Source organism: Lissotriton helveticus, chromosome 4_1 (genome assembly GCF_964261635.1).
Source record: "Lissotriton helveticus chromosome 4_1, aLisHel1.1, whole genome shotgun sequence".
In the NCBI taxonomy this organism is placed as follows: domain Eukaryota; kingdom Metazoa; phylum Chordata; class Amphibia; order Caudata; family Salamandridae; genus Lissotriton; species Lissotriton helveticus.
Window position 1 is genome coordinate 570107433 of NC_136063.1, and position 27220 is coordinate 570134652.

Genomic DNA, 27220 nt, shown 5'->3' on the forward strand with positions numbered 1-27220 from the left:
CACGGGCATTTAGCTAAGACAGTTGGGGTATGCCTCTCCGGGGTTGGTAGGAGGCTCGGTGGGGGGTGGTGGGGGTGACATTTGCTTGGTTTCCATGTTGCTTTTGTAGTCAGTGCTCAGGTTGCTGGTATTCGGCGTGTGGTTGATATGCATTGCGGTGCGATTGAGGTGATGGTTTTCCAATGGTACAGCTAGGGTGCCAGCCCGGTCCTTCCGGGCTCTCTTTGATTACATGGAATGTTAGAGGTTTAAACAATGCTAGAAAACGTAGGCAAGTCCTTAACTATATCGCCAGACATAATATTGATATTGTGTTCATGCAGGAGACACATTTGTCCTATTTTGACCACACACCTGTCGCAACAAATTGGTGCTCCCATAGATTTTTTTCCAATTACAGTCGTTATGCGAGGGGAGTTGCTATATTCCTACATGGAAGAGTCCCCTTCTCCTTAGACAAGGTCTTGGTCGACGGCGAGGGCCGAACTCTGATTGTTACTGGTTCACTGATGGGTCACCAGATCTCCCTGGTTTGTGTGTACGGCCCTAACGTGGACTCCCCAGATTTTTTCCACGAGTTGCAGGTGCGGCTATTGACACTCGACCCCGGACTTCTGATACTAGGGGGTGATTTCAATTTGTTGTTGGATCCAGCCAGAGACAGCACTTCCACTTCTCCTGACACTAAACCCCGTTCATGACAGGCGCTTTACGACATTTGTCACCATTTCTCCTTAATAGATATTGAAAACAAATTACATTCACATCTCACGGAACACACGCACTATTCTGTATTTCACAATACATGGACCAGGATAGATTACTGGTTGTTTTCCCCGGGTGTTGCTGGCTGGCTGGGAGGGTTGCGTACCTTCCTTCGCACTTTTTCGGGCCATTCTGGCTGGCATGGCAAGCACGCAACATTTCAAATACAGGGGATACAATTCTGAAATGAAGAGAGACTGCTGCACAAATAATTGATGGAATAGAAACCTTAACTGATGGTGATGGGGCTGCAAACATATTAGGTGATAAAAATGTGGAAGTATCCTCCTTAAAAAAACACTGCAGTTATTGGAAAAACTCTTTTGCAAGGAGATCAACAGGTGGCGGGAGATTATCTAATTGGGCAACTATATAGCAATTGGAAGAGTGCCTCAAGGCTTGCATATTTTCATAATACCCACATATGAGAATCTGAATCCTAAAATACTCAAAGAATGAGCAGAATTGTTAGGAAGAAAGTGTAAAAGTATGATGGGGCTCCAAACTGAATATGCAAAAATTTAATTGGGCGCAATTTGTGCACATATAGCAAAGTGGGAAGAGGATGTAGCCTTATGGCAACAGCGGTCAACTTTTAAGCTGGGGAACCGGGTTTGAGTCTTAGCAACGACGCTCAATATCCTGTGATTCTGGGCAAACAAAAAAATGAATGTGTCCATCTGTAACGAACCTGATGCTCATGTAAAGCGTTAACAACAAAGAAGGAGTGCCCCCCGTAGGGAAAGAAGCAGACGTATTCTCTACTTATTTCAGAAGGCCCAGGTTAGCACAATGTGCTCCAACCCGTTACCGGACAATATATGTCCTTTGAGAAGACCCCTCACTCACCAACCTAGTTGGTGACATGCTTCATCATCGGGGTCCCACCCCATAGGCCGAGTGCCCATAGGGTGTGCTATGACACCTGACTACAGTGGAGCGGGTTATTGTTTCTTTATTATATGTGCTTAAAATTATAGTGAACAGGTGTATTAAAAAGGGGCCAGTACTACTCACTTCAAGACTTTATTCCTGAGTGCCTGAACCCCTATAAAACCAGTGTGGCACCTGTGCCTAATTAGGAAGGCTTTGGTGTCTCAAAAAGTGTAGTGTATTTATTAAAAATAGCGAAGTGTGCTATGTGTATATTTACAAAGAAAACTAGTAAGGTCTACATGTTTCAACCATCGTAAAAATTCTATGGTTTTCGTCAGGACCGTGGAAATTGCACGGGGTGGTACGCACACGCTAAGGTGCGCCCAGCCCTCGCGCAATATGAAGACCACAAAATTGTGGTCTTACTTAAAATGGTGTGTCTTTTGTCCTTGTTCCGGGATAAACCTGTAAGGAGAAAATGGGGAAACTGGGTTGGGATTACGTACATGGGCAGACATAAACGAGGGTGCACACTTAACATATAATATATAAAGTGCTGGGTGCGGTCACCCCCAATAGGTGACAGCCTATGGATTGCGAACGCATAGGTACATTGTTCGTGCAAGATCGAAATGTGCTCTAGTGTCAATACGCATTTCGACAAGTGCCGTGATGAGCGACGAGATTCTGGGCTTATTTAAGCTGGCAGGGGAGGAGTGAAAAACGATCGTTTTAGTGCTGTGAAACGAGATGCTCATGAGTTTCTCAATGAAAATGATAACGGCCGATAGAAATAAGACTAGTAACCGGCCGATAACCATTCGACTCGTAAATTCATTGTTACGTGCTACGAGTAGCTTTTCAGTGCTAGTAAGAAAAACCCAACTCATGCAATGCTTACACTCGAAGCGATGATTGTCGCTTCATGGGCTTCTTAGCTACCAAGACGGCAAATGTCCGTCATCTGGGGAAGTTTAAAAACACAAGCATATACAGATCAATGACAAAGCTCGTGTCAGACTCACAAACGTAGTACTCAGGTGCAGAGCAGGCACATCTCGTTGAGCCCGAGCCTGCTGAGTCTGTACTTACTTGCGGTATGCAGTCATCTAGCGGTAAACCTACTTGGTTACTGCTTCGGAAGCCCCGTAGCGTGATCGGTGCTTCGGTGGATGCTTGTAAAATAAACTGATCGGTATTTCCTGGTTGGGCGTGGCGCGAAGCGTCACCGTCTCAATAGCCAATCCTAGCGCGCCTCAGGGGTGTGCCTATCCTTGGGTTCCGCGCACGTGACTGTGGCAGTGTGACGTGTGGCGGTCTGGTTACCATGGTGATCGCGCATTTCTACTGGGGATTGTGCAATTGGAATCGTGGCAACATACACGTTGGTAGTGAAAGGGAGTCATTTAACGGGGCAGGAATAGAGGAGTATCAGGAGTCTCTGTGGGACGACGGAATAATAGCGATTTACCGCATTAATTAACATAGCTCATAGCTCATGTGGTGAAAAAAGAGAGCTATACTGCATTAAAAATTACTCATAATTCACAGTCTATAATACTGGCACAGACAGTTCGGATTGTTCGTGAAATTAACTATCACATCACCGTATTCCAAGGGATGTTATCGTTCAAACGAGTCTTATGGGTTGAGAGCCTATACACCCATCTCTGTTCCTTCTCGAACAGGCGTTGGTTCAGATTGGCTCCTGGTTTGACCTGTTCAATAACAGTCCATTGCAGATCGTCCGGTGTGTGCCCCTTTGCCAGGTAGTGTTCAGTCAGTTTAGTGTTGGATTTTTTGCAACGAATGTTGCTCCTGTGTTCTCCAATACGTATCTTGACCTTTCTGCTTGTCATACCTATATAATGTAGGTCACATGGACAGGTCACTCTATACACTACGTTTTCACTGTTGCAGTTAGTTTGCCCTTTGATCGTCCAGATCTTGTTGGGTTCAAGTTGTAGAGTCTTCGTGTTATGCGTGAAAGGGCATACGCTGCAGCTCCTGCATTTGTAGTGGCCTGTCACTTTTGGCAAACCCCATGCATTGAGGACTGTTTCTTGCTCTCTCATCTCTTTTTTGGGTCTGGTGTTGACTACAGCATCTTTTATACTTCGTGCTTTTCTATAGGAGAAAAGGGGTTTCTCCCACCTCAGATTTCCTGTGTTCAATATGCTCCAATGCTTACCTATTATTCTGGTAACCGTGTTGGAGATGGTGTTGTATGTCGTTACACAGGTCAGTGGAGGCTCCTCCATTCTTTTAGTTTGATTCTCCAGAAGAGCAGTTCTCGGCTGATTACGGGCGCGTTTTTGACTTTTGTGCAGTATCTTCTCAGGGTAACCCCGATCCTGTAATTTGACAGTGAGATCTTGGGCCTGTCTTTTGTAGTCAACAAGTTCACTGCAATTCCTGCGAATGCGCAGATATTGGCCGTAGGGCAGGTTTTCACGTAGTGGTGTAGGATGAAAGCTTTCAAACCGTAGTAAGTTGTTTTTAGCAGTGGGTTTATAGTGAGTGACTGTTGTCAGCCTCCCATCCTCTTTTGTTATTGTTAGGTCCAGGAAGACCAACGTGTTTGGATCTTTCACACATGTGAACTTCAGATGATCATCACATGCATTGATCCAATCGAAGAAGGACAATAAGGATTCTTCAGTTCCCTTCCAGATCGTCAGCACATCATCAATGTACCGTCTCCATAACACGATGTTTGCGCTATAGGGGTTGGTGTCACTCAGGATGTATTTCTCCTCAAAATCATGGACATATAAGCCCGCCACACTTGGGGCAAATGTACTGCCCATCGATGTACCTCCAATCTGCAGGTATATCTGCTCTTCGTACTCGAAATAATTCCTCTTAAGAGCCCATGTAAAGCGCTCTGATACCTGATTTCTCGGGTCTAGTTTGCGCTATATAAAACTCTAAAAAAAAAAAAAAAAAGCTTAATGATGAGTTACAAATGGAACAAGGCAGTGAAGCGATCAAGTCCTTTCGTACAGCTATGAAAAAAAATTGCACACCCCCAGGGCACTTTGGTATTACGGAGGGGGGCACAGATGCTTGTGCATCCCCTTCTATAATACCAATAGCCCTGGCGCACAGAAAGCGCCAGTGCTACCTTCAGAGGGCTTTCCCTCATTTGCTTAGGGGTATGCCCTATGCAAACAAGGGAATTCCTTTGATCTGCGCCCGTGCCATATTACAGATGCGGGCGCAGAGTCAAAGAAGCCCTCAGGAGACGCACTGACGGTGTGCCATTTAAAAGGTGGTGCGCTGTCAGTGTCCCTCCTGACAGCAGCCCTTTGCAGGGGGTATAGGGTGTTCCATGGACCCCCAGAGATCCCCTTGCGGGCAGGTGCAGTCACTGACTGCTCCCGCCTGCAATGGGATCTCTAAACCCCTTTGAAAGTGCAGGCAGCTGCTCCATGTTTTCACATGAATGCTCTGCCCTGGGGGCAGCGCGAGATCGCGGCACCTGTTCCACTAGGGACTAAGGACATTAACATTGGACACATCATCCACATTAGAATCAGGGATTCCCTTCCTAAAATGGGTGTTCAAGTGGACAATTCATGCAAGAGACCTTTCAGACCTCGCCCCACATTTATTCCCAACATGACTCATAACACTGACACATTGTAAAAACTAGTAGTTAAGGACTTAATGAAACTTAGGGCCCAAACAGGACAAAAATATTATGTAAAGAAAAATCTTACGAAAGAACAAAGGCTGGCGATTCAGACACTGAGAATGTATTTGAAACCTTTGAATAAAGGTTGAACAGTGGTACTATGGTACATCTATAAATACGAACAGCAGGCCAACCATCAGCTCATACTTTGGGTTGTTATGAGATGGTTCCACATATTACACCAAAAGAGGTTGCACGTGCAAACGTTTTTAGGTGACGGTGTCTTGTATTAATGTGGCCGCAATAAGAACTGTGCACTGTATGTTATTTTTGTGTGGATACTTTTTGAAGTGGACCAACAGATGCAGGACCCAAATCAAAGAACGGTTGACCTTCACAACACAGTAAACCTCTAATACACAGATTTGTTTTTGTTTTTATTATCTGTGTAAAAATTGTAGTAGTTATTACATTTTTGTGTTCTAATTTTGCATTTTTAGTTCCATAGTGGTATGTGGGTTTATAGGGGAATAGGGTGGGAAGTTATTTAATTGCCTCAAATTGTAAAGCGCTCTGATATCCTTCGGGATCAAGTTTGTGCTATATAAAACTTTATAAATAAAAATAAAAACACATTTTTCCAGTCGTACTTCAGCTTAACATCCCCAGACCGGGAGGCTATGAGAGACAGTGGCGCTTCCCTGGAAGCGCGCTTTTGGATCAGGTTTTTCAAGAGGAAGTTAGACAGGCTATAGAGGACTACTTTGAAACAAACACTGGGTCAGTGGACACTGGGGCGGTACTCTGGGAGGGGTTCAAGGCCTACATCAGGGGTGTCTGTATTGCTAAATATGCTGGGGTTCTGCGGGATCTTTAAATCGCATTGAAGCGGATATCGCTGCTCCGGACCGAGATTTAATGGTAACGACATCCGAAACCGGGGAGGCCCGGTGCTTAGCTTTATTGCTCGAATTTAGAGAAGCAGTGGAGCGAGAGTTATTGTTCCTTAATAAACAACATGTTCCGAGGCGATATGGCAAGGGCGAAAGACCTGGAAGGATCCTGGCACACACCCTCCGACCTCCGCGGGATAAAGCTTACATCTCTGACATTGTTGGGCCAAATGACACCCTATTACATTCTACCCCAGACATATGCGACTCGTTCCTTTCATACTACAAAACATTATATACTTCCAGAGTCACGGGTGACCTGCAGGAACAGGGGGAGTACCTGGCGGAAATTGCGATGGTCTTTCTAGAGCGGTATATGCAGAACTTTTTGTCCGTTCCCATATCTCAAGACAGTATTTTGGAGGCGATTGAGACATTGCGGGGCTCTTCTGCTCCTGGCCTGGATGGCTTCTCGGCTGATTTTTCTGAGGCTTATAAAGACATTTTGGTCCCGAGATTGGTGAAAGTATTTGCTGAGGCACTGAAGGTGGGCATTCTTCCTCCAACATTCAGTAAAGCGATCATTATTCTTCTTCCCAAACCAGGCTGAGACCCTAAGCTCTGTAGCTCTTATAGACCGTTGTCCCTACTGAACCTTGATTATAAAATATTGGCAAAGGTAATTGCAATACGATTATCTTTATTAATGGAATCGATCATCTCACCGGCCCAATCGGGTTTCGTGCCTCATAGGTCCACGTCACTTAATCTGCTGACCCTATTCACAGTGCTGCACAGAATTGATCCCGGCACGCCCACCGCCACTGTTCTCCTTGATGCGGAGAAGGCATTCGACCTCCTTGAGTGGCCCTTCTTCCTGTCTATCATGAAACGTATGGGTATGCCCAAATGCTTTGTCTCTACTGTTGCTCTCCTTTATACTGAACCAACAGCTATATTACGCCTGAATGGTACTCTTTCTGACCCTTTTACTCTGTCTCGTGGCACGAGGCAGGGATGCCCATTGTTCCCGTTACTTTTTATATTGGCAATGGACCCTCTAGTTCGACACTTTCAGGAAAAACATCTACACCGTGGCCTACAATTTTGCACCGGGCCCCTTCTGGTCTCTCTCTACGCAGATGATATTATTTTGTATGTTAGAATGCCCCATCTTAATCTCGAACCCCTGATTAGGGAAATTATTTGATTCTGCAGCTTTTCTGGGCTAAGTGTCAACTGGCACAAATCGGTTATTTTTCCGTTAACCACTGGCACGACTCCTTGGGAATGTGAACTCCCGCTTGAGTGGAGCCAAGATGAGGTCACATATCTCGGAGTCTATATATTTATCTAGACACCGCTACTATGATCAGGCAAAAGTATGGTAGGGTTCTTAGTTCCTTGGAATCGCAGATTGTAAAATGGCTGTGGCTACCTTTGTCACTGGCCGGGAGAGTGGCGATAATTAAAATGGTGGTCCTCCCCCGGTTCCTATACCTTTTCAATAACATTCCCATTCCTCTTACCAAGACTTTTTTTCTTCAATTGTGTACACTCCTCTTGCGTCTCATTTGGGGGGACAAGACACCACGTGTGAGCAGGCGGACCTTGACTCTGCCTTATGAGATAGGGTGCTTTGGGGTTCCAGACATGTATATGTATTACCTGACAGCACAATGCTGTTATGCATCTTCCTGGTACCATCCGGACGCGCTTGTCCCATATTTGAAGCCTGAGGCTGACCTGATGCTCCCACGACATCTCTCCACCATTTTACCCACAGGGTTCCCTAGGGATCCCCGCGACTTTCAAACTGTCTCCACCACCTGCTGGGCATGGGACAGGCTGCGTAGACTGCTGGGCCTTGCTCAGTTGTATTCCCCAGAGTTGCCCCTGCCAAATCCTTCACTGCTTCCCATAACGGGTGAGGTCTTGATCCAACGCACACTTGAGAAGTTCCACATTCACACAATAGGCGATCGTTTTCCTGACGACCATGTCTTCTCGGTGTCGGAGGAAGCCCGATTCAGTGAACGCTCCTTTATGGACACCTTTGTTCTGACACGTATGTATTCTATGCTTCGAGCCACGTTCCCTTCCTTCCCATCGACCCCTGAGCCTGCCAGCCCCACCACTGACACTGCTCATCAAAAGCCCTACAGGCACACATCTGATCTCCAAACTCTACAAGCAATGTGGAACATCCAGACCATTCTCTGACACTACAGTACGCACAGCTTGGGAGGTAGATTTGGGCAGGCCGATAACCGATGACCAATGGGAACAATGTTGTAGGGCAACCAAAGAGGTATCGTTAAACAGCAGGCATAAGCTGCTTCATTTTAGGTTTCGCCGCAGAATATCTCACACGCCTGCACGATCCCATAGGATAGACCCTACTAGGCCCCACCACTGCCAAAAATGCCTGGCTCCATTTGCCGACTTTGCCCATCTCTCCTGGACATGCCCTAATATACACCAAGATTGGACCCAGGTCCATACCACGTTAGGCGACATAATTTCCATGCAGCTGATACCCACTACTAAGATCGCACTGTTGGGATACGTGGTTAATTTCCCTAAGAAGGTCAGGAGATTGGCAGCATTGGGTTTCCTGTTAACCATACGTGAGATTGCTCTACTGTTTGGCAGCAAACGGGTCCCGTCATTACAATCATGGCTTCGCAGCTTAGCGTTTTGCAATATTAATTGAGAGGAATACTCTACACTGATCCCTAGCTCAGCGCGACCAGTGGACATTTGGGGCCCATACAGGAATTACATTGCTAAGAAACAATCCGAACAAGCCTCTCAGATAGCTAGTGGTATTGTCCCTGAGGGGGTTGGCTAGACACATGACATGGAACGTCTGTACTCTAGGTCGAAGAGTCTTTGATATCCTCCACTCTTATTGTGATGTTATCAGTGCTAGGTTGAGACTCGGGGTACTTGTGTTTTCCATATCTTGCAAGTCACGCTGCTGAACACCTTATTATATGTCTTTGATTTATTGGCCCTCATTCCATCGAACGCCTGTACCAGTAAGATATCATATAACACGTGTCATATTACATATGTTTATTGTTATTGCCGATGCCATATACCGCAATGTACTGTATATTTTATTCATGTATGCATGAAACGGAAAAATACAGTATTAAAAAAGAAAACTGTCGTCACAACCATGTGCTTTTACAATACAACTTCCACTTACCTTGGTTCCCTGCGTACTTACTACAATTTGTTGGCGATGATCTACTACACGGACAAGCCTTTCAGCGTACTGTTGCTGTCCAGCTTGCTATTTTCAACGACCGCTGTGAGAGGATTCAAGAAGACCACCTGTCATCTTCTGCCTTGATTTTCTTCACCGTTTCTACGCGCTATGATTTGGTTCTACAGACGCAAGTTGACTTTTTGTTTTACAAAATTGAGCCTGAAGCGTGACTACCGTAAGTTTTCCCACCCTACCGAAAACGTACATTTTATTTCATGTGTTCTTCGTTAAAGTTTAACATCCTCCCTATTTCTGCCTTCCGCTACTTCGGTGCACGTTTCTTGTCCTTTCTCCTGTCTGCTATCTCTTGTGGCACCCGAATTGTTGTCTGTGCTCAGTTGGAGGTGGCGATTTGAAGAGATTCGACATTGCGACATTGCGTGCCTATTCCGCTGTGATTTGTATTTTGTCGATGTTTCCATCAGATGTTTCTAACTTTTCAGTCACATAGTTCTCGCATGGGCAATGCTGTTGGAAAATAGCATAACGATTTACTTCTATGTCACTTTGCGTGTCAGCGCCGACACGCACAGCTATTTTGTTTATAAATTTTTACGCCGCCTGGCAACATTCTCTTAGCAACACCGACACGCACGGCCATTATTCAAGATCTATGTAGATTATCCTGGCAACACATTCCTTTCAACAACGCTGATACGCACAGCAATTGTTTTTCATTATCTTGCTTAGTAGTGAATGACTTTGTAAACATGTCAACGCCGATACGCATGGCTATTTTAAGAATTTATTAACATTGGATATACTCAAGAACACATATTTCTACAATTTACAGCGTACTTTCACCGATACACACGGTTTATCATATTCTACAATCTACAACGTATTTTCGCCGATATGCATGTCTTATCATATTTAAGTATACCATTTGTTGCAAATTTTTGTGGATCACAGTGATTCAGAAACCTAAAAAAAAAAAAGAAAAAAAAAAAAACAGAAGAAGGGAAATATTTTCCTTTCTCTGTATTACATCTTCAACTTATATGATAATTCATTACTCATTTGGCATCCACATTTTTTCTGCTAATTTGAAAGTTATTTTTCTTCAAGTAACCTTCTATTTTATACAATACTTGGTTTTACATAATGTGTATGACGCAATCTGTAACACCACCGCCTTCATTCTTAGACAATCCTGGAGCACCTCCTGTGAGGTGGGAGGTTTGTTTCGATGCATTTCAGACTTATTTGGGAGCCATAGGAGCATCTAGATTTTGTGCCGAAAGGAAAAAATGTCTACTTCTACACTCTCTGGGATTCGAAGGAGGTCTATTTTTAAACATCTTCCTGACATTGTAAGAACTGAAGTAGAAAATATAGATGAATATCAAGAAACTCTTATTAAGTTAAAAAACAGATTTGATAAGCAACCAAGTATAGTTGTTCTTCGCCATACATTTTTTATGAGAAAGCAAAACGAAGGGGAAGATGTTGATACTTATATTTCTGCATTAAGAAGACTTGTTGCAGTTTGTTTATTTGAAGGTTTCACTGATCAATTAATCCGTGGTCAGTTTGTCTGCCAATGTATAGAGAGAAACAAATTAGACAAAAACTATTGTTGATGGGGAACCCGTCATTAGATGAAACCATAAAAGTGGCCAAAAGTATTGAAACTTCTATTATTTTGTTGAAAGAATTTGAAGACAAAACTTCTGAAATTATAGGTGCGGTTGGTGTTAGTAGACCTAAACAAAAAAAGTGTGTGTTGGTGGGAAATTACTAAATTTGTTGGTTGACTCTGGGGCCAGAATCACCATGATTACAGAAAAATTATTTGAAGAGACCTGGGGTAGTAGAAAATTAGAACCACCAGACCGGTGTCCTGTATCATATGAAGGACGTCGCATAGAATTACTTGGGTATATTGAAGATGAGATGGAGTTTAAGGGGCAAAAGATTAGAAGAAAAGTTTATGTTGCGGTTAAAGGTCTCAATATTTTGGGATGGTTTCACCAGGGACTTTTTGGTATAATATTAAAACCAGGCGCAGCTGAAATGATTGTAATTGCCAGCTGTGATGAAAGCGGTCAGTATTGGAAAAATAAGTTTCCTTCAGTTTTGGGAGATAAGATTCATGGTTTCCAACATAAAATCATAGTCATAGATAGTGCATTACTAGTGAAACACAATTTAAGGGGAGTTCCATTCAGTGTGAGTGGTGATCTAGATATTGAGTTGAGAAGTATGTGTGACAGAGGGATCATTGAGCCCATAGAGTCATTGTTGTGGTTATCTCCTTTGGTTGTGTATAGAAAACGTTGTGGACACCTTAGAGTGTGTGTGTGTGTGTGTGGACTTAAGGTCTTTAAATAACGTGATATGGGTAGATTCTTACCCTCTCCCAAAAATCAATGATCTATTTGCCTGTATCAAAGGATCTAAGCACTTCTCTATGCTCGATCTGGCATGTGCCTACCACCAGATTGAGTTACATCCCGAATCACGCCATCTGACACCATTTGTCTCTCCTCTAGGTACGTTCCAATACCGACGGATGCCTTTCGGTCTGGCATCCATAGCATCTGTTTTTCAGAGGGCTATATAAGAGATACTGAAAGAAATTGAAGAAGTTCTGGTCTTCCAGGATGATGTCTTAATTTATGCAAAAGATGATTCTTCTCATGATGTTATTTTATCCAAAGTCCTTGAAACATTTCAAAGAAAAGGAGTTGTTTTAAAATCTGAAAAGTGTACATTTTTTTGTACTGAGGGTGAATATTTAGGCCATCTTCTTACTCAGGAAGGTATCAAACCCAGACAAGGTTTACTTGAAGCAATCGTAAATGTACATGCACCGGTTGACAAAGTTGGAGTAAAATCGCTTTTGGGATTTTGTGAATATTATTCTCGATTTGTTCCTAATTTTGCCACAATAATTCGACCCATCAGCAACTTACTTAAGAAAGGAGTAAAGTTTTGTTGGTCTGAAGAATGTGTTTCAGGATTTGAACTCATTAAGTCTCTGTTTGGGTAAAGGTAATGCACTTAAACCTTTTGATCCTAGTGTTCCTTGTTGTATCACAGTTGATGCAAATCAAGTGGGTTTGGGAGCCATATTGACAGAAAAGAATGGTGATGGTGAGGATACGGTGGCATTTGCATCTAGAGTTTTAAGGGTTGCTGAAGAACAATATTTAGTCATTGAAAAGGAGCTATTAGCTGGTCTTTGCGCTATAGAAAAGTTTCACCCATATATATTTGGGGTAAACATTTTAGTCTTCTTACAGACCACAAGCCATTGGTATCTATTTTGAGTGCTGAGGTCAATAAATGTTGTATGCCCAGGATTTTAAGGATGGTGTCCTAGCTGTTACAATTGAAAAAACAACACAGGGTCGTGGCTCAGACCCAGTAAGGCTAAACCTATAATAGCAAGAGAACAACACAAGTGCCAGTACTGGACTATATTAAACAATATTTCCAACAACCTTTATGAATTAAACATACCGGTCCGTCTTTTGAATTTACGTCACTGAATTTTATTAAATAATTTTTTAAGTGGTGAAACCATATTACTTCATAGAGACTTCACTTTTTTTGTTTTGCATGAACAAACATTTAGAACAAAGATACACTTCAAAATTACATGTACTAAATATACATTACATTTACATATTTACAACACATCCTCCATCCATACTGAAATTCCATTTGTACCTCTAATATCATTACACACACACACACAACCTAATTTAAGGTCCTAATGTCAAAGAAACAAGTTAAACGTCTCTATTAATGATGTCCCATTTGTAATTTGGTCAAAAACAGTCTTATTTGGTTGGGCAAGTCATTGAAGGAATAAAGCCTAGTTCTTCAGAACAATAATTTCTTTGTCTTAACTCCAATTGACAAAAGGTACCAGCAGACTGGTCAACAAACTGGTCAACGCATTTCGAACCCCCAATTGCGGGGTTCTCTTCAGGACCAGCACTTCTAATTGTGGGTCAAAATCCCTCGATGTTAATGAATGGGGGTAGACACAATGGACAATCTATTGCCGCATAGCAATCTACATTCGCATGAGAGCGTGTTTGGGGAACCGGATTCTAGATTAAGAGTAGTCGAGCCTGCAACCGCGTCGTGAAATAATCACCGCTGACTCCTTGAGTTTAATATTCGGTGCGGCTTTGGCGGTCTGCGACTTGTCGCTGCACTTCTCTGCCAGTAGCCTGTTCTGACTAACACGCTCTCATGCGAATGTAGATTGCTATGCGGCAATAGATTGTCCATTGTGTCTACCCCCATTCATTAACATCGAGGGATTTTGACCCACAATTAGAAGTGTTGGTCCTGAAGAGAACCCCGCAATTGGGGGTTCGAAACGCGTTGACCAGTTTGTTGACCAGTCTGCTGGTACCTTTTGTCAATTGGAGTTAAGACAAAGAAATTATTGTTCTGAAGAACTAGGCTTTATTCCTTCAATGACTTGCCCAACCAAGTAAGACTGTTTTTGACCAAATTACAAATGGGACATCATTAATAGAGACGTTTAACTTGTTTCTTTGACATTAGGACCTTAAATTAGGTTGTGTGTGTGTGTGTGTAATGATATTAGAGGTACGAATGGAATTTCAGTATGGATGGAGGATGTGTTGTAAATATGTAAATGTAATGTATATTTAGTACATGTAATTTTGAAGTGTATCTTTGTTCTAAATGTTTGTTCATGCAAAACAAAAAAAGTGAAGTCTCTATGAAGTAATATGGTTTCACCACTAAAAAAATTATTTAATAAAATTCAGTGACGTAAATTCAAAAGACGGACCGGTATGTTTAATTCATAAAGGTTGTTGGAAATATTGTTTAATATAGTCCAGTACTGGCACTTGTGTTGTTCTCTTGCTAGCTGTTACAATATCACTTTGATATCTCACATTGCAGGTGGGAGAAATGTTCGTGCTGACTATTTGTCTCGTTTCCCTCACAAAAAAGATGAAAGTTATGATGTTTGCTTTAGTGAACTTTGTGAAGATGATTATGATGATTGTTTTTTTGCAGCTTTAGATTTACTAGAACTTTTTCTGTTTTCGGAGGAGGATTGGAAAAGTGCCCTAAAGGATGATGATCTACTTCAGGAAGTTTTTGATTTTGTGAGAAAAGGGGGGCCTCATGAAAAAGCACCGTCACCTTTGTTACAACCTTATTGGAAAGTTGAGGGAGAAATATCTATTGAAGATGGTTTCTTATTGAGAAGTGATACGTTTATTCCTCCTCACAGTTTATGTCCCATCATTATTAAACATGCCATGAAGGGCATTTAGGCATAACTCTTACTAAAAGACGTGTTAGAGAAAGTTTTTGGTGGCCAAAAATGGACGGAGAAATTGAAGATATTGCCACTAATTGTTGTGTTTGTGGCACTTCGGATAAATGTTTAAAAATAATGACCCTGCCCTTGTTACCCATTGAGTGTCCTACGGGACCATGGATGAAATTAGGCATTGATGTCATGGGTCCTTTTGACAGTTTATCATATGGATACAAATGTGTTATTGTACTTATGGATTACAGCTCTAGGTAGCCTGAAGTAGGGTTTGTGAAAGAAGCGAATGCTTTTAACATTGTTTCATTCTTGAGTGATGTTTTCTTGAGAGAAGGTTTCCCTGAAACACTTGTCTCAGATAATGGGACACAATTTGTGAGTGTTGAGGTGAAGAATTTTCTTGTTTCATGTGGTATAAAACACTCCAAAAGTTCTTTATATCATCCCCAGACAAATGGTTTGGTTGAGAGGATGAACAGAGTGATTGGTGATTGCATAAAATGGGCTAAGTCAGGAAATCATGATATAGTCAAATCTGTAAACAGTATGTTGTCGTTTTACAGACCTACCCCACATTCTTGAACCAAAGTCTCTCAGTTTGAGTTACTCAGAGGAGGAAGAGCCAACACCAGTTTCAAACCTGGTTGGATGAATAAATGGTTAAAAGTTGGTTCTGGTGTTGGGAAACTTATGGAAATTGCTTGTACTAATCTCTCTGAATCTCAAATGAAACAGAAGTATGGTTCGATAATAAGAAATGTGTTAAAACTGTTCCTTTGGTTGTTGGTGACATGATCAGGGTTAAAACTCCCATTCATGTAAAAAAAGGAGAATGTAAATATGGTAAACCCATTAAAGTTATTAAGATAGGCAACAATGCTGTTCAGGTCATGGGTGGACATTAGTGGAATATTTCTAAAATTGTCAAGGTTAAGTCCTCTACCAAGGGCAAACCTGATTCAGTTGACAAATATCCTGTCAAAGATAAAGGGATCATTCAAGCCGCTCTGAGAAGGAGCTCAAGGGTTCCTGTTATTCCCAACACGTTTCTGGATTAATTATATTCTATTGTTATGTTTTTGTGTGTTTATTTAGGAAGAAGATAAGGTATATGCTATATCTTGTTGTCTGTGTGAGTCTGTATCTGTTCACTGCTTACTCCTAGGCTTTGAGAAGTTACATTCTGATACAGAATGGTTGGGTTGCTGGGTGATGGGTTGCTCTAGGTGTTCTAAGAATGTTATATATTGAATTATAATGACAATTAATTGTAAATCTGTTTATGGTGAAGGTCATCTTAACTGTCTCCACAACTGTGTAGTTTTACAATAAAACTTCCACTTACCTTGGTTTCCTGCATAATTACTACACACCCGTTTCCCCTGCAGGGTAACTATGACCTTTAATCTGGTGGTAACAGACAACAGATATTCCCAAAGATGGATGCTCTATTTGCTCATCACACCAAATGGATAAAAGTTATGTAGCTCTCTCAAAATGATTTCCATCCATATTAGGGATACGTCATTCAGTATTCCTGTGAGTAGTAAGTGATTTGAACTGGAGGCATTTTTAAACTATAATGGAATGACATGTCTTTCGGTTCAGTCTTCAAATCAAATTTGAAGTTTTATTACATTACTGTAGGGTTTAACATATAGCTGGGAAAAAGGACGTTTTCTAAGTATTTAGGTAAATTCCAATTTGAGTGCAAACAAGTATTTTCACAAATATGGGTTTTGAGATGTGCAGTAATTACTTCATGGTCACATTTCCCAGGAAACACCAGGAGAAATGTATCTAGGAAATTGCATGAAACAAGACGAAACAGTGATTGGTGTATTCCTCTAAAAATGAACAGAACTTGAATTAAAATTGTTGAAAATGTTACAAGGTTAGAAGATACCCACTATATTGTTGAAATGTCATGGAATTAATTTGGCTATCAACAAATGGAAAATACATTTTGTCCAAAGTACATAACAGGCATTTTGGTGTCAAATTCCCACTATCCACATAAATCAGGGGAACAGGCTTGGGTTTATGTGGGTTTTGGAAGAAATGACTTAATGATCAAAGGCACTATTTGGCTATAGGACAATGGTAGAACAATTAATGCTATTACACTCAAGTTTGGTCTTGTCCAGTAGGAGAGGGCATGGTATTGGACTATTAACATGTTAAATAGGGGTAAAAGTCACAGCATTGAATAGAAATAATGTATCCACAGTGGATCAAATTTGTTGGCCTGTTTAAATTGGAGTTACCTGATAGGACAGTGGATGTCAAACAAGTTCACTAAACCAAGCCAAGTCTAATAAGGGGTCACATTCCGGTGGTAAGCGAGGAAACTCTTCATTGTATGTGTGGCACAAAGAACATGCACCCTCATAGTATTTGATTGATGCCCTGCTAATAACACATCATGAGTAATATTGTAAGGTTCACCTGATTATTAAAGAAGTAAATATCGAAACACACGTGGCCCTTTTTATAATGGCAAAGCATGTGGGAAGTATTTTGGAGAGAGTGGTTGATTTGGGACAACAGAAAGTAGAGGATGAAATAGTAAATGCTGCTTTGACAGAGCACCTACAAGAGCAGGACAAAAAGTTTCTTCATAGGCAATGGAAATTTTAGGATTAAGTGACCAATGAGCGCTCCAATAATTTGTGTGTAATTTAGGTTCAAAAGGTGCCATCCAAACTAATTTTCTCCATTTTATGGTCAGCTTTTCCAGGAGGCAGTTCTTAGGCTTATAAAGAAAGTAGAGATTGTCTGATCCAGCAAGACCCTTAGTTTTCTTTTAGGCTAAGGAAGGATTCAAAAGGAAAACCGAACCATGAGCCATATTAATTTGTATTAATAGTCTGTTTAGAGAAAATAGTTAAGCACAGGCCAATAACTGTTGCTAAAATCTGGTTTTAAGTTAGTGCAGACTTTTTTCACACAGTGATTGGGCACAGATGGAGTTTACTCAAAATGATAGGCTTATTATAGACCCATTCTAGGCATTATGTGCCAACTGTTTCTGACATTGTCCTGCAAAGTTTAACAATGTTTATACAGATTGTTCTTATTTTTCGAAGTAGCCCTTTTTAGGTCGAGCGACCTATCTCAATGCGCATGCGCATTGAGAGCGGGAGCTCGATCTATTGCGGCTTAAACAGAGCTTACCGAGATCAGGCGATTCCCAGGCGATTTCTTCCAGTGCACGTGAAAGCGCGTGCACAATGCCACCAGCCACTTGCCTCGCATTACCACATCAAAGGCAAGGCGGCCTCGTCTCAGGCCCCTGCTGCTTCACACCCTCATGCCGCTCTCCCCGCTCCGCCCCCTCCCCTGCCCGCCGTGTCGCATTTCACTTTGACGGCCGCAGGCCGTCTCTGCACTCTACAAGAGTATATGTGTGCAGGCTGTCTTCTCCCCTCCTGCTATACCTCCCTAATTTATTTTATTATTTGTTTCCTGCTTATGTCTTCAGTGTTGGTGTCCGTCACCGCTTGCAGTTCACTTAATCACCCTTGCCTTGCCGACCCACCACCACCTCCCGCCCATCGCTGGTTGTTATTATTTGTTTTCTGCTTGTGTTTTCGGTGCGCCCCTTTCACCGTCTGTGCATCGCTTGAATGTAATTACCTTTCGGCTGACGGCCTCAGGCCGTCTCTGCACTCTACAAGAGTATATGTGTGCAGGCTGTCTTCTCCCCTCCTGCTATACCTCCCTAATTTATTTTATTATTTGTTTCCTGCTTATGTCTTCAGTGTTGGTGTCCGTCACCGCTTGCAGTTCACTTAATCACCCTTGCCTTGCCGACCCACCACCACCTCCCGCCCATCGCTGGTTGTTATTATTTGTTTTCTGCATGTGTTTTCGGTGCGCCCCTTTCACCGTCTGTGCATCGCTTGAATGTAATTACCTTTCGGCTGACGGCCGCAGGCCGTCTCTGCACTCTACAAGAGTATATGTGTGCAGGCTGTCTTCTCCCCTCCTGCTATACCTCCCTAATTTATTTTATTATTTGTTTCCTGCTTATGTCTTCAGTGTTGGTGTCCGTCACCGCTTGCAGTTCACTTAATCACCCTTGCCTTGCCGACCCACCACCACCTCCCGCCCATCGCTGGTTGTTATTATTTGTTTTCTGCTTGTGTTTTCGGTGCGCCCCTTTCACCGTCTGTGCATCGCTTGAATGTAATTACCTTTCGGCTGACGGCCTCAGGCCGTCTCTGCACTCTACAAGAGTATATGTGTGCAGGCTGTCTTCTCCCCTCCTGCTATACCTCCCTAATTAATTTTATTATTTGTTTCCTGCTTATGTCTTCAGTGTTGGTGTCCGTCACCGCTTGCAGTTCACTTAATCACCCTTGCCTTGCCGACCCACCACCACCTCCCGCCCATCGCTGGTTGTTATTATTTGTTTTCTGCTTGTGTTTTCGGTGCGCCCCTTTCACCGTCTGTGCATCGCTTGAATGTAATTACCTTTCGGCTGACGGCCTCAGGCCGTCTCTGCACTCTACAAGAGTATATGTGTGCAGGCTGTCTTCTCCCCTCCTGCTATACCTCCCTAATTTATTTTATTATTTGTTTCCTGCTTATGTCTTCAGTGTTGGTGTCCGTCACCGCTTGCAGTTCACTTAATCACCCTTGCCTTGCCGACCCACCACCACCTCCCGCCCATCGCTGGTTGTTATTATTTGTTTTCTGCATGTGTTTTCGGTGCGCCCCTTTCACCGTCTGTGCATCGCTTGAATGTAATTACCTTTCGGCTGACGGCCGCAGGCCGTCTCTGCACTCTACAAGAGTATATGTGTGCAGGCTGTCTTCTCCCCTCCTGCTATACCTCCCTAATTTATTTTATTATTTGTTTCCTGCTTATGTCTTCAGTGTTGGTGTCCGTCACCGCTTGCAGTTCACTTAATCACCCTTGCCTTGCCGACCCACCACCACCTCCCGCCCATCGCTGGTTGTTATTATTTGTTTTCTGCTTGTGTTTTCGGTGCGCCCCTTTCACCGTCTGTGCATCGCTTGAATGTAATTACCTTTCGGCTGACGGCCTCAGGCCGTCTCTGCACTCTACAAGAGTATATGTGTGCAGGCTGTCTTCTCCCCTCCTGCTATACCTCCCTAATTTATTTTATTATTTGTTTCCTGCTTATGTCTTCAGTGTTGGTGTCCGTCACCGCTTGCAGTTCACTTAATCACCCTTGCCTTGCCGACCCACCACCCCCTCCCGCCCATCGCTGGTTGTTATTATTTGTTTTCTGCTTGTGTTTTCGGTGCGCCCCTTTCACCGTCTGTGCATCGCTTGAATGTAATTACCTTTCGGCCCAATCCTTCCCATTGTGCTTACTCACTTCAGTACAAGTTGGCCGAATCTTGGGAGTTTACATACTTCCTCATAAGTTCCACTCTGCATCATTGAATTTCGACATAATATTCTTACCGATTACACAGAATGCTAAATGGCTCTTTCACAGCATGCTAATGCTCTGTTTTTACATTGATTCTTCTAGTAAATCTTACAGAGTTATTACTTCGGTTTCTTTTGCTCTAACTCTAATTATTATTAAAAAATGGCCAGACCTGGAAAGACACTACCTAGTTCTTATTCCCCAGGAAGTCCTTGTCTAGCTGTAAGAGATCCCGTAAATGCAAGAGGTTGGTGACTGCGTCCTGCTCCGTTGCTCCAGACCCCACACCACTGTTTGAAGTTTGGCTTACCGGTATCATACTTGGTTTTTGTGGGCTGCATTATGTGTTCACTTTTATTCTATCTAACCCAATGCGAGTCTTTTCTTTATGCCAATATTTGCACCAACTAGGTAGGAGCTTACCAAGGACTCCCTACAGCATTTGTTTACTTATTCTTGTTGCTTTTTTGCAAGCACTCTACAAGAGTATATGTGTGCGGGCTGTCTTCTCCCCTTCTGCTATACCTCCCTACGTGCCCCCCTGCACATTGGTGCAGTAGATCACTTTTACAAGAGCACTGGATTACATTTCACAAGGTCAAATTCACTTTTTTAGATACAGGCAGGTCTTAAGTTACATTTTGAATGGGAATCATCCTTTCTGTTGCAGTGCAAAATGTTGCATCTGGAGATGTTTAGTCACTGATTAAGAAATACTAAGCCTTTGGAGACAGAAGGAATTATAGCCTGAAGTCACTGAACATAGCATGCAACGTTGTGTCACAACAAGAACAAAAGCTTGTTTTTTATTGAAGTTCAGAATCAGCTCAGCATAATTGTTAACACAAATGACATGTATTGCAAGTGTTTGCGGATATTGTGCACACTGAAAGCGTTTTATTGGCTGGCTTTTGGGTTCTGGTTTAAACAGACGGCTGACTGACTGAGAGCCAGCTCTCAGCTAGCTACCTACCATACTTGTTATTTTTATGTCTTTTCATTCGCTTTTACGATTTCTCTCCAGCCCCCACGTGCTCCATTTTTATTCCTCTTTCCTTCTTTCTGCCTTGCTGTCCCCTCCCTTCTTCTCCCACTAACACCTCATATTTCTTTATTTTCTCTCCTCCTCTCAGCATTCTGCCTTCCACTAACTTCTGTTGTTCTCTGTCTCTCTTACTAACGTCCCTTTAGACCCCTTTACATGCTCCCCTCTCTCCTTCGTTCGCCTTGTCATTGCATTTTCTTCTCTATCCCTTCGTCTCATTCTGTCACTTCTCTGCTCTCCTGTTCCCCCTCCTCTCCTCACCCTAGATCTTTGTTCTGTGCCCCTGCTTCTCACGTCCCTTCTCTCCCACACTTTCGGTTCAGTTTAATAATGCTTTATTGTTGCCGCTGATGGGGTTTCAAGTGTAACCAAAACTTTACTGCTCCCGGTCTAATTTACACTGTGCAAGGCCCACTTTTGCTGTCCTTTCTATGCTACCCCACACACGCAACCCCCCACACACAACCCCCCACACACAGACAAACCCACACACACACACAACCCCCTACCCACACACACAACCCCACACACACACAATCCCACACGCACACAACCCCACACACACACCTGTGCTTTCTATGCTACCCCACACACACAACCCCCCACACACAACCCCCCACACACAACCCCCCCACACACTCACAACCCCACACACACACACACACAACCCCACACACACACACAACCCCACACACACACACACAACCCCACACACACACACATTCCCCCCCACACACACATTCCCCCCCACACACACAACCCCCCACACACACAACCCCACACACACAACCCACACACACACAACCCCACTCACAACCCCACAACCACACAACCCCACACACACAAACCCCACACACATAACCCCCCACACACACAACCCCCCACACACAACCCCCCACACACACACAACCCCACACACACACACAACCCCACACACACAACCCCACACACACAACCCCACACACACACAACCACACACACACAGCCACACACCAGGATAGCCAAACATAGCATAGCAAAACAAAACATAGCATAACAAAACATAGCATATCAAAACAAAGCATAGCATAATAAAACACAACAAAACATAGCAGAGCATAACAAAACATAGCATAGCATAACAAAGCATAGAATAGCAAAACACAGCAAAACATAGCATAACAAAGCATAGCATAGCATAACAAATCAAAGCATAGGATAGCAAAACAGCATAGCATAACAAAACAAAGCATAGGATAGCAAAACAAAACATAGCATAGCATAACAAAATAAAACATAGCATAGCAGAACACATCAAAACATAGCATAACAAAACATAGCATAGCATAATAAAGCATAGCATAACAAAACAAAACAAACCATAGCATAGCATAACAAAACGCAACAAAACATAGCCTTGCATAGCATAACATAGCATAGCATAACATAAGAAAACATAGCATTAAGTTTGATAAACTCATAGTAGTGGGCCTGCTAACTTTAACGGGAAGTGACTGTAAGCAACTCCGTCAACCCAGAAGCAGTCACTCAGTCACCTTTGCTCTTGTATTGCAGTGCTTCGTTTATTAAACAGCGCCAATATTTATACTGTTAGCACTTTACTTGTGCAAATTTCAGGGCTCACAAAACTTTGATGAATCGAAGTTCACAACTGAGGCTGTTAAGTTCGCGCTATATAAAACCCCAAGGATAAATAAAAAACATTGCCATTTACAATGTGAATAGCTCCAACAAATACAAGACCTATTGCAAAGTACAAAACATTGTCATTTACAATGCCAGTAGCTCCAGCTCCAACAAATGCGAGACCTATTGCATTTCCAATGCTTGTCTTGTTTGATTTGCACGGATTTTAATGTGATTATAAATTTGGCTACTGATAATAGTAGCAACACAGTATATAATAGAATGATGTGAGTATGAGCAGCTGTTCATCAATATATGAAGGTCTTGAGTTTAGAGCAGAGGTAGCTATTTTTAAGGGTAATGGTGTCTGGTTACATAGATTATTTAGCACTACATCAACACTACTCATGTTTTGACCTAATATTGTTTACAAATTGATTGCAGATTCATGTACAGATTTATCTGCATGCGAACATTCTCTCATATCATAATCGGGCCTCTCTGGTATTAGGACAAGGTCCAAGAGTTGGTCATGGTACAGCCCAAAGGTGGATATTCACTCTGTGTTTGCTTTCAGATCCAGCAAGCAGGCAGAGAATGGCAGATATCCCGAGCAAATTCATAGACACAGATTTGGGTTCAGCCTCTGCCACAAAATTTGGACACCCCTAAGGCTGTCATCCAGGGGGCTAATCTTAGTTTTACAATTCAACAACATGTTAAGAAGGGAGCTGGATGGGATGCAACGGCAGTTAATTGAAACAGAACTTGGGCTTAGCATTGCCATTCTCCTGTGTATGAGGCACATTAGAAACATCAAGAGATAGTCACCATATTGGTGTTGGATTAGGGGGAAGGAGTCCATGTATCTAGCAAAAAACATACTTTAAGGCAGCAAGGATCCAATGGCTATGCAAACTAAAGTGGGTCCATGGGTACGTTTTTGGCGCGGAAGACTAAAGAATTGGATGTCCAGAATTCTATTGCCTTTATATATGATAACTCTCCTTAAAGATATTTAAGGTCAAGCAGAACGTGGTATCCTTATCTTAGAGGATGCACAGTTTCCAGAATATCTCTTTATGGCAGAAGATGTGAAAAGGCTTGTGATCTCCAATGAATTCTACAAAGAACAATTGGCAACTGCCTTGCAGCCATGAACATTATACGAAATTTGTCATGAGTCCCAGGGCAATCACTTGTTACTGGACTCAAACTGTGTCAATCAGAGATGTTTACCACTGGGGTTAAACCTTATTACTGAACATGAGTACAAGCACCATGTGCACTCCTTTATCACATGACACTCGTGGTAGTGAAGTAGAGCAGGGAGGAGATATGAGGTTAGAGAGTCATAACTCAATACAATATCCAACAGCAATTAATAAATCATGGTCGAGCAAGAACTTTAGGAAACAAAAAATTACTTTATCTCTACATCCAATGCTGCACAGAAATGCCAGAGAGTACTGCAAGTGGTGTATTGGTTACAGTGACCAATGCAATTTCTGTCAACAGAAAAGACTGCCCTAGGGTCAGGTCTTTATGTGGTAATACCCATAGGGCCTTAGTGCACAGCTATTTGTGGAGAAGTTGTCTGTGGGAGCCTCTGCTGCTCAGATTACTAGGAGTGTGCACATTTGTGTACTTTCCCTTTACGCATAATGCAAATATGTCATTTAGCACAAAAGTTTAGCTCAAAAGCGTCCTTGCATCATTTCACAGTAAAAAGCGCAAAAAATACCAGTGCCCCAAACAACATCTTCTCATTTTCTGTTCATTCTTGTTTTTTACCTGCTCTCAAAATGGGATTTTTACTTGAATGGACTTGAAATTACGCAATGTGAAATAATGGTATAATTTTAGTTATTTTGTGTAACAAGCATAACACGAAAAACCAGAAATGTTGTAAGATTACAGTGATGTGATGAAACTTTTGCCTGGGCCTACAGAATACCCTGTGTCTAACAGTTTGTCTTTTAGTCCCTCAGAAATTGTAGTTTCTGCTTCCATTCCACTTGGAGTCACAATGGCACAGTACTTTTCTGTCTCTCAGGTATTGTTTGGGCAGGCCACACTTCAAGATTGTTGCCAGCGGGCTTGTGTTCGATGTGGTGTGCAGAGTGTATGGCTATCTGAGCATGACTTATCTGCTCCTACTCCTAGCCTGATACCATGGTGAATACCCTCCATGGTAGACACACCAGTGGACACGCAGTCAGGACAGTGTGGACAGTGCCAGTACCAGCAGTGGAGTGGCTGTGTGGAAGTTTTGCTACTTGTTTGCTGGCCAGTGAGTCTTGCATTCCTTTTTTTCCTCATGTCCTAATAGCAACCATCAAACCCAAAGTTCAAAGCCCAATCCAGATACAGCAGTGAGCCAATTTATATCCTGGTCCACAGACAGGGGTGGTCCCTTCTCCAAGCAGTCTCTCAAAGTTCAGTCCAGTGCAACTGTTGACTGCAATCGTAAGTTGATCAGTAAATCACAATTCTACAAATCAGCTCATGGATCTTCAGCAAGTCTAATGTTCTCAAGCCCTTCTATAAGACAGCACATGCTCCACTCTAGTCACTTGGACATCATCCATCATTGTGAGTGGTAAAGGTCCACCCCTAGTCACAGTGCCTACTGCATTTCATCACTGCTTCAGCTCCTTCGCTGTCCTCTTGTAGGACGTATCTTCCTCATGCAAAGACACCTCCAATACCCCTCCACAACAGTCATTCAGCTCCTTTCTTTAAGACATGCTCTAAGTAGGGAGTTTTGCGCACTCCGTGTTACGCTTGTAAAGCAGAGTTCTGGCGAAACTCTGCCAAACTCAATGTGGCAGAGTTTTTTCTCGCACATGGCTTGCTAACATTAAGTTAGTGAGCGAGAATTGACACCTCATAGCTTGATTTTAGGGCACTAGAACAGCACCTGATGACATTTTCTAAATACGGGGCAGTCGCACTGTTCATGGTGAGAAAGCTGCCACTCGAGTAAAAAATCTACTCGAGCAGCAACAAAGAAGCAGCACCCTTTGGCATGCTGTGTGGTGCTTTTAACATTGATTGTGCAGTATGTAACAAGCTCCCTGCGCTAAAAATGATCAGCGCAATGTACCAATGTCCGCCTTCGCACCAAAATCCATGGAATTTCATTGAGTTATATGTAACTCTGCGGAGTTCCGCAGACTGAAACTCCACAAGTTCCGCCCACCCCGGGCTCTAAGGCCGCTTTTCCTTGCAGGGTGTGGAACTCCCGATTCAAGTAGATAAATCCTTCCATACTTGCTTTCTGCTAATGTTGCAGGCAGTAGTTTTGTATTACAACAGCTTGTTCTGTAGTCTTGCCCTTTTTCTTATTCCATTCACATGGGACTTACCCAAGTCTTTGTCAAAAGAAGATGTGAGCAGTATGGTGGGGTACAACTGGGAGTCTCATGTCAGGAGAAACCCACTATAAAGGCACAAATGTATGCGAAGTTGCCCCAATTAATTACCAGTTTACCTTGAAGGATAGTCTTTCTCGAGAACAATGAGCTACGAAAGGCAGGGGGAAACTCCCTAGCATCAAAGGAACTAGCCCTCTCGCCTTAACACTCCTTAGTCTGACCCACTGCAAAGGATTCCATTCTCCATCTTTGGTATCACTAGAAGGTAGCAAATGCAAAATAGATCCCAGTGTGTGTATTGCCACCTGTGTGATACCCACTCCGTATGCCCATGTTGCTGGTTAGGAAATTACCTTAAAGAAATGAAAAGACAAGAGGAGTTTGGCAAAACATGAACAAGTTGGTTTAATTAAAGGTAGCGGCCAGGACAGTATCGACAGAGTTGCGTCTTAAAAAAGTCTCTCGTACAGAATTTCAAACAACAATATATACATCTTGTGCGGTACAATAAACCAATTCCACATTCTTGGAAAAGCATCTTAGTCATAAATAACAAGTACAGTCATCTGATAATGGTACACAGGTGGCTCTCGACCTCAGGGAGAGCTAGTGTGGGCCAGTGTGTATGTGTCTGATGTGGGGAGCATGTGATCACTATGTGTGTTGTGCTGAGTGTTACTAACTACATGTGGCATCTAGGCTTGTATTTTTGGGGAATGCGTGCTCTGGCCAAACATGTTTTATTGGCGTCAATATCCTCTGACCTGTTTGTGGTGCAACTGTCTATCTGTGGGATCGATCAGGGTTTTCACTGGGTGTGTGTTTATCTTTGGGCTAAGGGAGACCCCACCTATGACCTGTCACTCGATAGGTGTGGGTTGGGGTCGCAGGGCCTGTATGACCACTTATCTTTGATTCAGGGTTGATATAGAGGAAACCGTGGGTGAATCCGGCAGCAATGATACAACTTTGTTAGAACTTTAGAACTTCTACAAATAATGTGGTGGTCATTGATATAAT